The sequence below is a fragment of the Pinus tabuliformis genome, chromosome 1_2, assembly GCF_031772625.1.
Source record: "Pinus tabuliformis cultivar Carrire ecotype Pingquan chromosome 1_2, CPIR1, whole genome shotgun sequence".
NCBI lineage: Eukaryota > Viridiplantae > Streptophyta > Pinopsida > Pinales > Pinaceae > Pinus > Pinus tabuliformis.
In genome coordinates, this window is record NC_142298.1 from 265,079,834 (window position 1) to 265,091,705 (window position 11,872).

Consider the following 11,872-nt stretch of genomic DNA (forward strand, 5'->3'; position numbering starts at 1 on the left):
TCCATAAAGTAACATTCTATTTCATGTCAAGAAAGTACATTTCAAGTTGAAGTTAATTTTCATTGTTTGGTTAATTTACTTACATGCCCCAAGCCTCACTAAAACTTATCTCCAACTTAAGTTGGTTGAATAAACTTTTAGAGATCCTCTACCTCTATTAACTCCTCACTGTTAGATCCAAATCTTTGGGTGAAGGTGAGGTCTGAGGATTAGAGTTCAATTGCAATGTTGTTTTTAGAGTCTAACCAATAAAATTAACCAAAGCACTTTCAATTACAATTACTTTACTTGTCTCTTCATGTTTTGAGTTGTTATATTGCAAAGTTTATTTTCAAGAAACATTTCAAAGCAAGTGATTCTTCAGATTGGTAATAAGTGCTTTCATTTCAAGCACAAGTCTAATTCCATATTGACATCTTGATTTAACTTTTAATATATCCTATTTTTACTTATTATTTTTTTAAATAATTTTTCTAATTGTTGAGTTTTGGCAAGATATGTTTTGATCCATGAATTGATTTTATATCTTACAAATGTCTTGTGCTAACATATTTTGTTTTAATTTCATGGTTATTTTGCTTTCATTATTGGAAGCATTCCATCTTTACTTTGAGAAAATGTATCTTTTATTTTGTCGAGCAAATTCTTATAAGGCATTGGTTTTATGGTTTCCTCATGTTAATGATTTTCATGGTCATTGCTCATATCATATTTTTCTCATATATCTTTAAAAATAATCGATTTTCACTATAACACTCTCCTAGAACCTCATATCACTTTTAACTTAACTTGTTATTAGGGACCACCCTCCTTAGCTAACCTAGGAGATAACTTAGATGGAGAGAGTCGGGAACAGTGTGACAACCCCTCCTCTAAGTTCCCTTCCACCAACCACACCTTGTGGGGTTGAAGGATTTTCTCACTAACATGTAGGTATGTGTAGGTGGAAAGACTAACATTTTTTGCGTCGTTGCCGAGGACAAGTCTTCTTGTACGTAGGAAATCAACTAACTTTTGGTTTTTGCATGTTGGATTTTAGAGTTATATTCCTGTTCAAGTGGCGAATCCACTTACTTCATTTTCTACGAGGATTTTTGTTTGAAGCCTTCTTCTCATAGAATTCTTGCTAATCTTGGATAAGATCATCTCTCTAGTATCCATTTGCTATTTCAGGGTCAAGTGAGCATGCCACCATGAATGATTTGTTCGCCCCTTGTTATTTTACTAACATTCCAGGCTATCCGGATTTTATTCTGGATGAAGCCATTGTAGCTATTGAAGAGTTGCCTAGTTTTCTAGGTAATAATGCCATTCATACTAAAACTCACCTTAGGAGTTTCCACCTTTTTGTGTGCAAATGGTGCCATGATATTAACAACGAGGATGCTAAAATGAGACTTTTCATTAGATCGCGATGTTATGGATTGGTTCATAGACTTACCTGCTAACCGTTTCGATCCATTAGAATCGATCATTGATGCCTTTGAAGAAAAATATGGAGATAAAATAAAGATCAAAACGAAAGCTGGTGAGAATGATAAGGATCTCATCAAGGAGTTGACTCGAATGATTAAGTATATTCAACTCAACCACGCTCAAATCATTAAGACCGTGGAGGTAAATCATCCACAAGCAGTGAGGCCATGGAGGTCAATCATTCTAATGAGATGACCTCTATTCAAAATAGGTTGTTCGCCATGGAAGAAAAACAAGTGCAATTAGTCAACGCCATGGAAACAAATCATGCCAAGGAAATAAGTGTTATGAAGGCTAATAAGATCACTTTTCATAATAGGTTGGAGGAAGTGGAAAAATCATAGGTATAAAAAGTCCAACTTAGGTCAGATAACGAATGAGAAAAGAACAAAGAAACAAATCATAAGCCTCCCAATCCATTGAAGCAAGCTTCATATTATTATGAGGAGCTCATTTATTCCATTGAAAAATGGTTGATTGAAGGTGACATGGATAAAAATGAAACTCAGAGAAATAATACTTATGAGATTGATCCATCACCCATATTAGATTAGATGCAAAATGGAGAAAGGCAGGTCAAAGAAGTCTTGGATACTTAAAATTTTCCATCTAAGCATCTTCAAGATTGAGCATAAAGGTCTACTTTGATCGCATCAACATACGCATCACAATTTATTAAGAAGAAAAACAAAAAGCAGAAAGGATTTGATAAATATGATGACCATGTACAACACAATGTTGGGATAGATCAAAGTCCTAAGATATTTAGAATTGGATAGGGCACATCAGAAAAACAACCCATGGATTTGCCTGAAAGTAAGCAGGTTCTCAGCATGAACTTCATTGAGGACTTTTGATGCCATGGGACATCTTTTTGTATCATACTTCTAACCTTATCCGTTATCATTTTTGTTTAATTAGTTTTATTTCATGAATAAATTATAATTTATGCTCTTAGAATAAATTTCCATTTCTTCTTTTCTGTACTTGATTTCATTTGATGATATTTCGAATGGATACTGCTAATATACGTCTTTTGTTGGTGGATGCAAATTCCAAGATCTTGCACACTATTAGTACATATCTAGCATGAATCCCCATATGGAGCCAAATTTTTATCACTGGAGTGCCACCTGATGATTATCTGAAGACTCCATGCCCAAGGATGTACCAAAAGGCACTTGTACTATCAAATATCATCATATTACGAGAGTTTTTAAACTCTATTTCTTCTTATCATTTTCTTCTCCAGTCCTCAATTTACACAGTCCTACGGAGATATTGTATAAATGTCACTAGCATGATGAATAAAGCCATGTAACAGGCCTAAGGTCTTGGGACTCGATCAACAAGCGGTTACACCTTTGAGTGTTTTTTTACTTGGTTAACTATTCCTACTTTTTAGCGGTGAATAATTTTCTAGGTTTTTTCACTCACTACATTACCCCAAAGTCGGGGTGGCGGCTTGAAGGTTGATCCCATAATGCATATTAGTGTCTAGAGTCAATGTATATTACCATGCTAGGTCATCTCAGAAATTTCACAGAATTTAACTAGGTCTAAGTAGGATTTTTTAATAATTAAAAAAATTCCCCCAAAATGAGTTTTTTTGATTAATTTCTATGTAATGATGTAAATAAGTGGTCTTCGTAAATGTCTAGGGCGTGTGATTACTCGAAGTTCATCCTCAAAGGTCCAAAATTGTCTTAGGACCCACATTGAGGGTCAAAAAATGACTTATAGTCCCTCAAATGACGATTTTTCTAATGGGAGTGGCATAAATGAGCAAAAAATAAAAATAAAAATAAAAATTTATAAAATTTTCCAAAGTCAAAATAAGTCAAAAAAGTGACAAGACAAATTGAGGGGAAGTCAAAGGTGATGTGGAAGTTACATGGGGCCCACCAAAAAGAGGCTAGCTCAATTACAACTCAAGTAAAATTCAAAGGGGCCCACATTGAGCTCATGCGATGTACGTGTGGCCAAGTTTCAAATTTTCATTTAATCAAATGTTATGGAATAAATGTGCAAAGGTAAAGTTAGTGAATGGTAGTGGACCCCGCTCACTTTCCATGGTATATAAGAAAATTAAAGTGCACATGCCAAAATAAATAAATAAATAAAAACTCTACGTACAACGAGCAAAGGATAATACACACATGAAAAACTAAGTGATGTCCACGTTGGCCCAGTGAGAACTCCACGCAACAAAGGAAAATAAACACTTGGTTTTAAATTTATTTGATGAGATTTGAATTGAGGGAATCGTGGAGTATGTCTCCACCAATCTACACTTCACCATCCACATGTACATTGTTATCTATCTCAACCATACGCACAACAATAGTTTTACCTGGGAGTTGGGAGGCAGTTTTACGTGGTAAGTTAGAAAGAGTCTTATATGGGAGCTAACTCCCCTTATCTCAACTCCTCTAAACACATGTTCATATTCCAACACACAGTCAACGCATGGACAAATTTACACATGCTTGGAGTATTGTGGGTACATGGGACAACGCTAATCTAATGGTAGTTCATAGTAATATAATTTCTTATGTGGTAGTCTTCAACAGAAAATTGTGGAATATGTTTCCCTTCTTTCCCACATAGCTGCACACTTGTGCCACTTAAACTCATACGTTTCCATCCAAGGAAGACTACGTAGGCCATCTACATGTATGCTCCAACATTTTGATTTTCCATTGGAGGGCTCATCTTCATTGGGATCTCCATCATGTGCCACTTGGAAACTCATTTTGCCATTGAGATTATCTCCATTCCACACTTGTCACTTGCACTCACATTGGGATTGGCTCCCATAGTTCTATATAATAGAGCCTTGAGCTATCATTTGTATCATGTAATACGAACGATTGGGCTTGAAGACACGTTTTTGGATTGTACACACATTTTGCAATATAATACAACAGACTTTGGGGTTACTTGTGATGGTGTTCTTCTCCTTGCATATGGTAAATTCTTGACATGTTGTTATTGTGTTTCTACATACTTCTTCATGCTATTTTTCTTTCATGCTTGTTTCAAGTTATGTTGATATGCAATCTTCTCATATTAGCATAGGAATTGTTTAATTGCTCTAGGAAAAGAAACATTCTAGTTGATGTCAAATATATCTCTAGGAGTTCTTTCCATTGCATTTATTTAATTTCATGTGGATTTAATGTGTTGTGGTGAAGTTTTGTATAAGAATCCGTCTTTGGTCATGCTTTCAATCATGATGGGAAGTTCTCGGAGGAACCAACCCACTCTTGAAAATATTCAAGGAGAACCTGCATGCGATAAATTTTAAAGTCTCATCTATTTCAATTTGTCTTGCACGTGTTCTTTCAAGTTTTAGGCTATTATTTACTGCATCAAAATCACATTAAAACTTTGTCTTTCAAGTATTGCACTTCATTTATTAATATTTGGCTAATTCAAAGAGCCAAGTCATGGCCAGTCAAAGAGAAGAGTTTACTCATACTCTTTGGCCTAGCCTCTTGTAGATTATTTTGTAACATATTTTGTAGTTCCTTGAGATAATATTTGTTGTTTTATTGTAGCCATTTCTAACTTGTCCTCTTGCAGCTATTTGTGGGATTCATCTTCAAAAAACAACTTACAAGTTTTCATGCAGGACCTTGGGGCTGGAATTTAGAGATTACTTCCACCTTTAGGTTGATTTCTTCTTAGATAGGGTTGTGTTCTTCTTAAGGGAGATCGAGTTCCTTTGGCCATCCATTTCTCTCTCTTGGCCATGGCCATAAAAGAGGCATATTCTCTCTTCTCCTTCTTCAAAATCTGAATTTTGTTGAGCCTATTTGAGTCTCAAATTGAAGAAATTTTCAGCTGGAAAAGTCTATGGTTTGAAGCCAAATTGTTAAGACTTTCCTTGGATTTTATAGAAGACTTCATTGCCTTTTCCTTCTTATAACAACTAATAATTTTTTATTTTTTATTTTGGGAGTGTGGGTTTTACCCATTGGTATCCCTATCTCTCCACCTTTTGGAGAGGCTTGGTGGCTTGATCTTTGATCTATTTCATTTGCATGCATCTCATTTAATTGGGGAATTAACACAATCATGCATTGCACTCATTCCACATCATTTTTAGTTTGATTTACTACATGTTTCAAGTCCATAACAAGTTCATATTTTTGCATGCAAACACTTTTTACTTGATCTTTTTCCGAGGAAAAAGGCGTAAGTTTATTAATGAAAACAAAATTGCATGTTGAACTAGCTAAAAAGCCGCATCATCAAGTGAAATACCAAATGATAAACAGAAACAAGCAGAAAAATAGAAGATAATATGCATGATGGGAAAAAGCTAAGCTTTTCTCCCCTTCTTTTTCTCAACCCTTCGCCATTCCCCTTGGGATGGCACCGAAGAGATAAGTGCAAGTTAATTCCCTACATCCATTTTGGCATTGTCCTTGTCTGAGTCTGAATTGTCGGACGAGTGAATACACTTATTCCCACTGATGTCCCCATCGTCAGGAATCAAGTCTGCTTGCACCCGGTGATTCCAAGATTCCTTTTTTTTTTTTACTTGATCTTATTTGGCTTGAACATAGTTCCAAGTTTACTTATGATTCACCATTAAACACATCTTATATGGATAAAGTATTTGAGAAAATTTTATCCATAAAGTAACATTCTATTTCATGTCAAGCAAGTACATTTCAAGTTGAAGTTAATTTTCATTGTTTGGTTATTTTACTTACATGTCTCAAGCATGACTAAAACTTACCTCCAACTTAATTTGGTTGAATAGACTTTTAGGGACTCTCTACCATTATTGACTCCTCATAGTAATATCCAAATCTTTGGGCGAGGGTGAGGTTTGAGGATTATAATACAATTGCAATCTTTCTTTTAGAGTCTAACCAATAAGATTAACCAAGAGAGTTTTCCATCACATTTACTTTACTTGTCTCTTGATGTTTTGAGTTGTTATATTGCAAATTTTATTTTCAAGAAACATTTCAAAGCAAGTATAGTGATTTTTCAAATTGGTAATAAGTGCTTTCATTTCATGCTCAAGTCTAATTCCATATTGACATCTTGATTTAACATTTAGTATCTCCCATTTTATTTTATTTTTAAAGTAAATTTTCTAATTGTTGAGTTTTGGCAATATATGTTTTGATCCATGAATTTATTTTATATCTTACAAATATCTTGTGCTAACATCTTTTGTTTGCATTTCAGGGTTACTTTGTTTTCATTATTGAAAGAATTTCATTTTTACTTTGACCAAATGTATCTTTTATTTTGCTGAGAAAATTCTTTGCAAGGCACTGGTTTTGTGGTTTCCTCATGTTAATGATTTTTATTGTTATTGCTCATATCATAGTTTGCCCATAGATTATTAAAAGTAATCCATTTTCACCATAACACTCCTAGAACCTCATATCACTTTTAACTTAACTTGTCATTAGGGACCACCCCCTTAGCTAAACTAGGAGATCTTAGATGGAGAGAGGAGGGAACAATGCGAAAACCCCTTCTCTGAGTTCCCTACCACCAACCACAACTTCTGGGGTTGAAGGCTTTTCTCACTAACTTATAGGTAAGTGTAGGCAGTTGGAGTAACATGACCATACTTAGTTTGAAAATAGGTCAAGAAAGGAGGTTGCGAGCAAGTGAACATTTTTATGGGAATTGAGGAGCTAGACCCAAGATGGATCTTAGAGAGTATAGAAGCCCCCGAATGCACCTCTGGCACTGACTTAAGAGATGAAACTACCATTCCACATCTGAAACTGTTGGGATAGTTTTATTGTTCCTCAAGTTTAGTCTCCTGAAGTAGAGTAATCGAGGGCCTTTCTTTCCTGATTAAGGATTTCACATCCGATCTCCTTTTTTCGGACCCTAATTCTCGACAATTCTAGGAGAGAACTATAATTATTTACTTTTGGAGTGGGGGCCCCATTTGGGTGGGGTTATGCTAGAGCTTCTCTTATTTCCTTTGCTTCCTCTGTCTCTCATTTGAATATTTTTAAGAGTGGGCTAATGGCCCGACTCTTTCTTATTTTTTATTTGTTCAGTCCGTACTTCTATGTTGGTTTTCCTTTCAGAGCGATGGGTTTGATGATATTTCTCTATGGCATTTTCTACTTCCAACTTCTCATCTACTAAACTAGTAAAAGGAGCTCCACCCATACGGTCCCTTAGCGAGAGGAAGTTTGCTTCTTCTTCTGAGGAATCGTCTTGTATAGGTTTTGGGTCTTCATTAGATCTTGACACAATAGTATATTCTGAAATACTTTGAGAAACCACTGGATTAAAGGGTGGATCTAAGTTTGGGTGTTCTTGATGATGATTCTCCCCTTATTATTCTTGGTTGGCAAGAGATTCATACCTATTTCCTGAATCTCCAAGATTGATTGATTTGCTCATTCCTTCCCCATTCATAGTAGCTTTATTCTTAGGAGAGGATGGCCTAGATTTATCAGTGGGGGCTTGCATCTGCTACTAATTTGGGGGGGATTTTGATTTTGAGGCCCTTTTTTCCTTTTAACTTATTTCCATTCATCTCTTGGTTCACTTTTTTTTTCTTCAAAATCTTCTAGTTTCTTAGGGCAGTTTCTAGGAAATTCCCATAGTCATGACAAATTTTGCATTTGAACAGGAGTTGATTGTAGTCCACTTCTTGAATGTGGTGTCCATCTATCCAAGTTAATATTGATTGTGGAAGGGAGACTCTTTTCTAGATCCACCCCTACACGTATTTTGATACATTAGAATAGTCCATCACGAAGCTCAGTGCAATCAACATATTTCCCCAAGGCATTTCCAATCTTCCTAAAGGTGTTATCATTCCAGTAGTGAAGGGGGAGAAAAGGCAACTTCACCCATATTGTGACAACGAAATGAACATCATAATCTAGATTGAATTTGGGACTCTAGCGATCCAATTAAATCCCTTGAGCCCCCATGAAGTACAAACCACTATGGAAGATTTGATCTCGATCACATTTTCTCTCAAAGAAGAAGGTGAAGAAACCCTTGACACAGAAGGAAGAGGTGACTTCATTGTTTATCAAGAGTTTCTAGTTGTTGATAACCCATTGGCGACTAATTATGGGGGAGGGCCACAAACCCATAAATGATCCCACTAGGCCTCGATCTGTCAACTGAAGAACACAAAGTCTTTGCCTGAGGGGTGGAGAAATCGACCTTAGGAATATCACCAAGATTTTTGATGAAACAAGATGATGAAGCTTTCTGGAACTTGGGGCCATTCAATACCAAGGAGTTAAATGCTACAATCTCCTGGTCCAGCTAGGAGAGGGAGGCCGGATTGGCCATGATTGACTACCCGGCCAAGTTGAGGTCCAACATGCTAGAGAGATGGAGGGAAGGAAAGGCAAGGAAAGGATAAGTAAAAAGAGAATCAAAGGGAAACAAAGTGAAGGGAAAGGGAGGCACATCGATAGACAGGGTCATAGGGTTGCTGAGCACAACAAAGTAGGTGGGGTGAATCTTGGGATCTTAGGGCCGTAGAGCCATCTCTACGTCGTGCACACAGGAAAGGTTGTAGGGCCACTGCACACAGTGAAGCAGGCGGGGCAAATCAGGGGAGCTCAATTTTGTAAAGCCGCAAAGAAGAAAAAAGTTACAATGTTATTTGTTATCACAAAATCACTACTGAGGGCTGCAACCAAGCAAGATTTCATGTAACTGTTTCAGACCAGACTTTAGATTAGGAATTAGCCTTCCTAATCAGAGAGGGCTCTCTCACAGGCTTTTTGATAGAGAATTAATCACAACAACAGAGGGCTAACTCTTCACACACTTATGAAAATATAGCTGGTTGGACACACATCAAATTGGTCTTCATTGGGCTATGGAGTCTCTCACATTTAATAAACAAAATCACAGTCATCTCATGGAAGTCAAGGCTCTTTGCATCAGATATTCAAACCTATTTTACCTAAACCAAAGCCTGCTAAACATACAGGAAGTCAGAGCATTAAAAATGAATTCTGAGTGATGTTCAAACAGGCTTCACCAAAACCCACAGCTAGTCAAACACACAGGAAGTCAGAGCATACAATATGAATTCTGAGTGATTGTGCTATAACAAGGCTGCAAAAAAGAACATTAAGAAACTAAAACACTATTACACTTGAACAACATAATCCATTGAGAATCTTGAGAAGAAACGACCTGTTTTATCATTACTGTAACAGTCTTTACATAGGCTCAAAAAACTCTGTTTTTGTATATAGTATCCAACCCTTTTTACATTCTAATCTGATCCCTATATAGGCAAGCAAACTCACCCACCTCGAGCTTCCTCCTCCAGCATGAGGGGAGCCTCGAAGGTGGCTATTAACTACTCCTACATGCTATTTAACTAATGCATTAATTACAAAAGTGCTAAGCTATGATTACATAAAGTCCTAATCAAACTAAAACACTAATTCATTTCTCCTCGTAATATGATTCTTCTTGGATGCTGGACAGCTGTATGATTTCCATTATGGCTAAGATATGTTAAGGGAGCATTCACCGAGCAAGCTGGTCTCGGATGCTAGCTGTAAGACAGCTTATTAATTGATAAAATTAATCACCCTATATCCACGGTCCCCTGTCTTCCATTCCTCTTCATCATTTAAAAACCACACTCCAAGTTCTTTGAACCTTTAATTAACAACGCATAACCACCATATGTTATATGATCTGGATGCTTCAAGGACCAAACAGGTGTATCAACCGAACATTCTGGTAACCCCACCAATACCCTAGTAGCTCGATCATAAATTGCCTTTGAGAAAACTTTATGAAAATAAACAAAATATTTTATTTTCTCTTCAAGACCTACACCTGTCACTGTTTGAGCTGTTAGGAAATCCATGTATGATCTCTCTGCCTGTGTTTGAGACCTTCTTTTTACCGTTAGCTGACCTCATCATCAAAATTCATTGTTTTTCCACAAAACAGCATTCTACAGCAGTTTCGTAGCGCGCTACGAAACTGCTTTAGATGTCAAAACAGAACCTATGTATCTTTGAAGCGTTTTCTGCTTAGATTCATGATCTCTTCAGACATTTGTACAGCAATTAGGAACCTAAATAGTTTTAAGAAGATGAAGCTTGCTTCTGTCATTACATATCACAGCCAACTTGATTAGCATCAAACCAATAAAAAGCTTCATAAATCCCAACTGGAACATAAAGTCACTGTAGTATTCCTTGCTGTCTTCAAATCTTCAAATGAGGTGGTCTTTTTCAAAGTACAGATCTTAAAGTTGGAAGAATTCAACACTTGGACATTAAGCTCCTTAGGATTATCAAACCAAACTATCTCAACCTACTGTACCAATTTAACTGGGTCTACATATATCAACTTCGGCTTGTCTGTCAGAATCAGCTGCATCTTTTTGTTGTAAAGTTTCCGAATTTTCTTAACCAATGAAACCATCACAATGAACTCCCCTGGATCTAGAAATTTCTCCCATTTAGAGTCACAGTTAATGGTGGGGCTAACTTTGGAGCCAGCATACTCCTAACATTATCCCAGTCAACTCCCTTGAAGAAAGGATGACTCTAGAGAGAAGCATACCCTTCAGGGCCAGAAGCCAATCTTTTAGATGGGTCCATATCCAGCAAACAATCAATAAGGTGCCATGCTTCAGAAGAAAAATATTCAGGAAATTTGAAATCTCTATCCATGATCCTTTGGAATGTGAGCCACTCACTGCCATCTTTAAAAGGTAATATGTCAGACAGCATCTGATACAACGCGCAACCCAGTGCCCATAGATCGTTTCCAATTGTTGGAGGTGCATGCTTAAGGACCTTTGGCGGAACGCAGGCAGCTGTACCAACAAATGTGCAGGTCTTCTCGTTTGAAGTAGTCGGAATAATTGAAATTGAGGTGTTTTCCATTGGTTTGAAGAAGTATATTCTCTTTACATCTTGGTGTATCAGTCCTACTTTGTGAAGGTATTCAAGGACATCCACAATCTCTGCAATATAGAAACGTGCTTCATCCTCTGAAAAACGAGATTTCTTAACAGCACGATTTGAATCCCATCCCAGGATAGAAAGCAACATTCCATGACAGTACTATGAAGATTGCAAACATGTTACAGATGGCAGATTGGTTAGCAAACAAATTTGTGAAGATGACACCCTCTCAATTAAGGAATAAGAAAGATGAAAGTTCTAAATCATATCTTAGCACGGTGACCTTCCATTCCATAAGTTAAAGTTATTCCTTTATAAATGTTGTACCTTCCCAACTTATTCCCAAGCATACCAGTGAATATGGCAGCTCAATGCAGAAATAGGGGAATGATACAACGGCAATGGATTTCCCCGAGACCTGTCATTCCAATTAAATGTGGCTTCATGGCTTCAACAATTTAACCATGCAAACT

At 36.7% G+C, this 11,872-nt stretch overlaps 1 pseudogene; it reads right to left on the reverse strand.

Annotated features, from left to right (window-relative positions):
• Positions 1–10,641: 10,641 nt before the first annotated feature.
• Positions 10,642–11,546, reverse strand: LOC149205370 (3-phosphoinositide-dependent protein kinase 2 pseudogene; annotated as a pseudogene).
• Between the last annotated feature and the right edge of the window lie 326 nt (positions 11,547–11,872).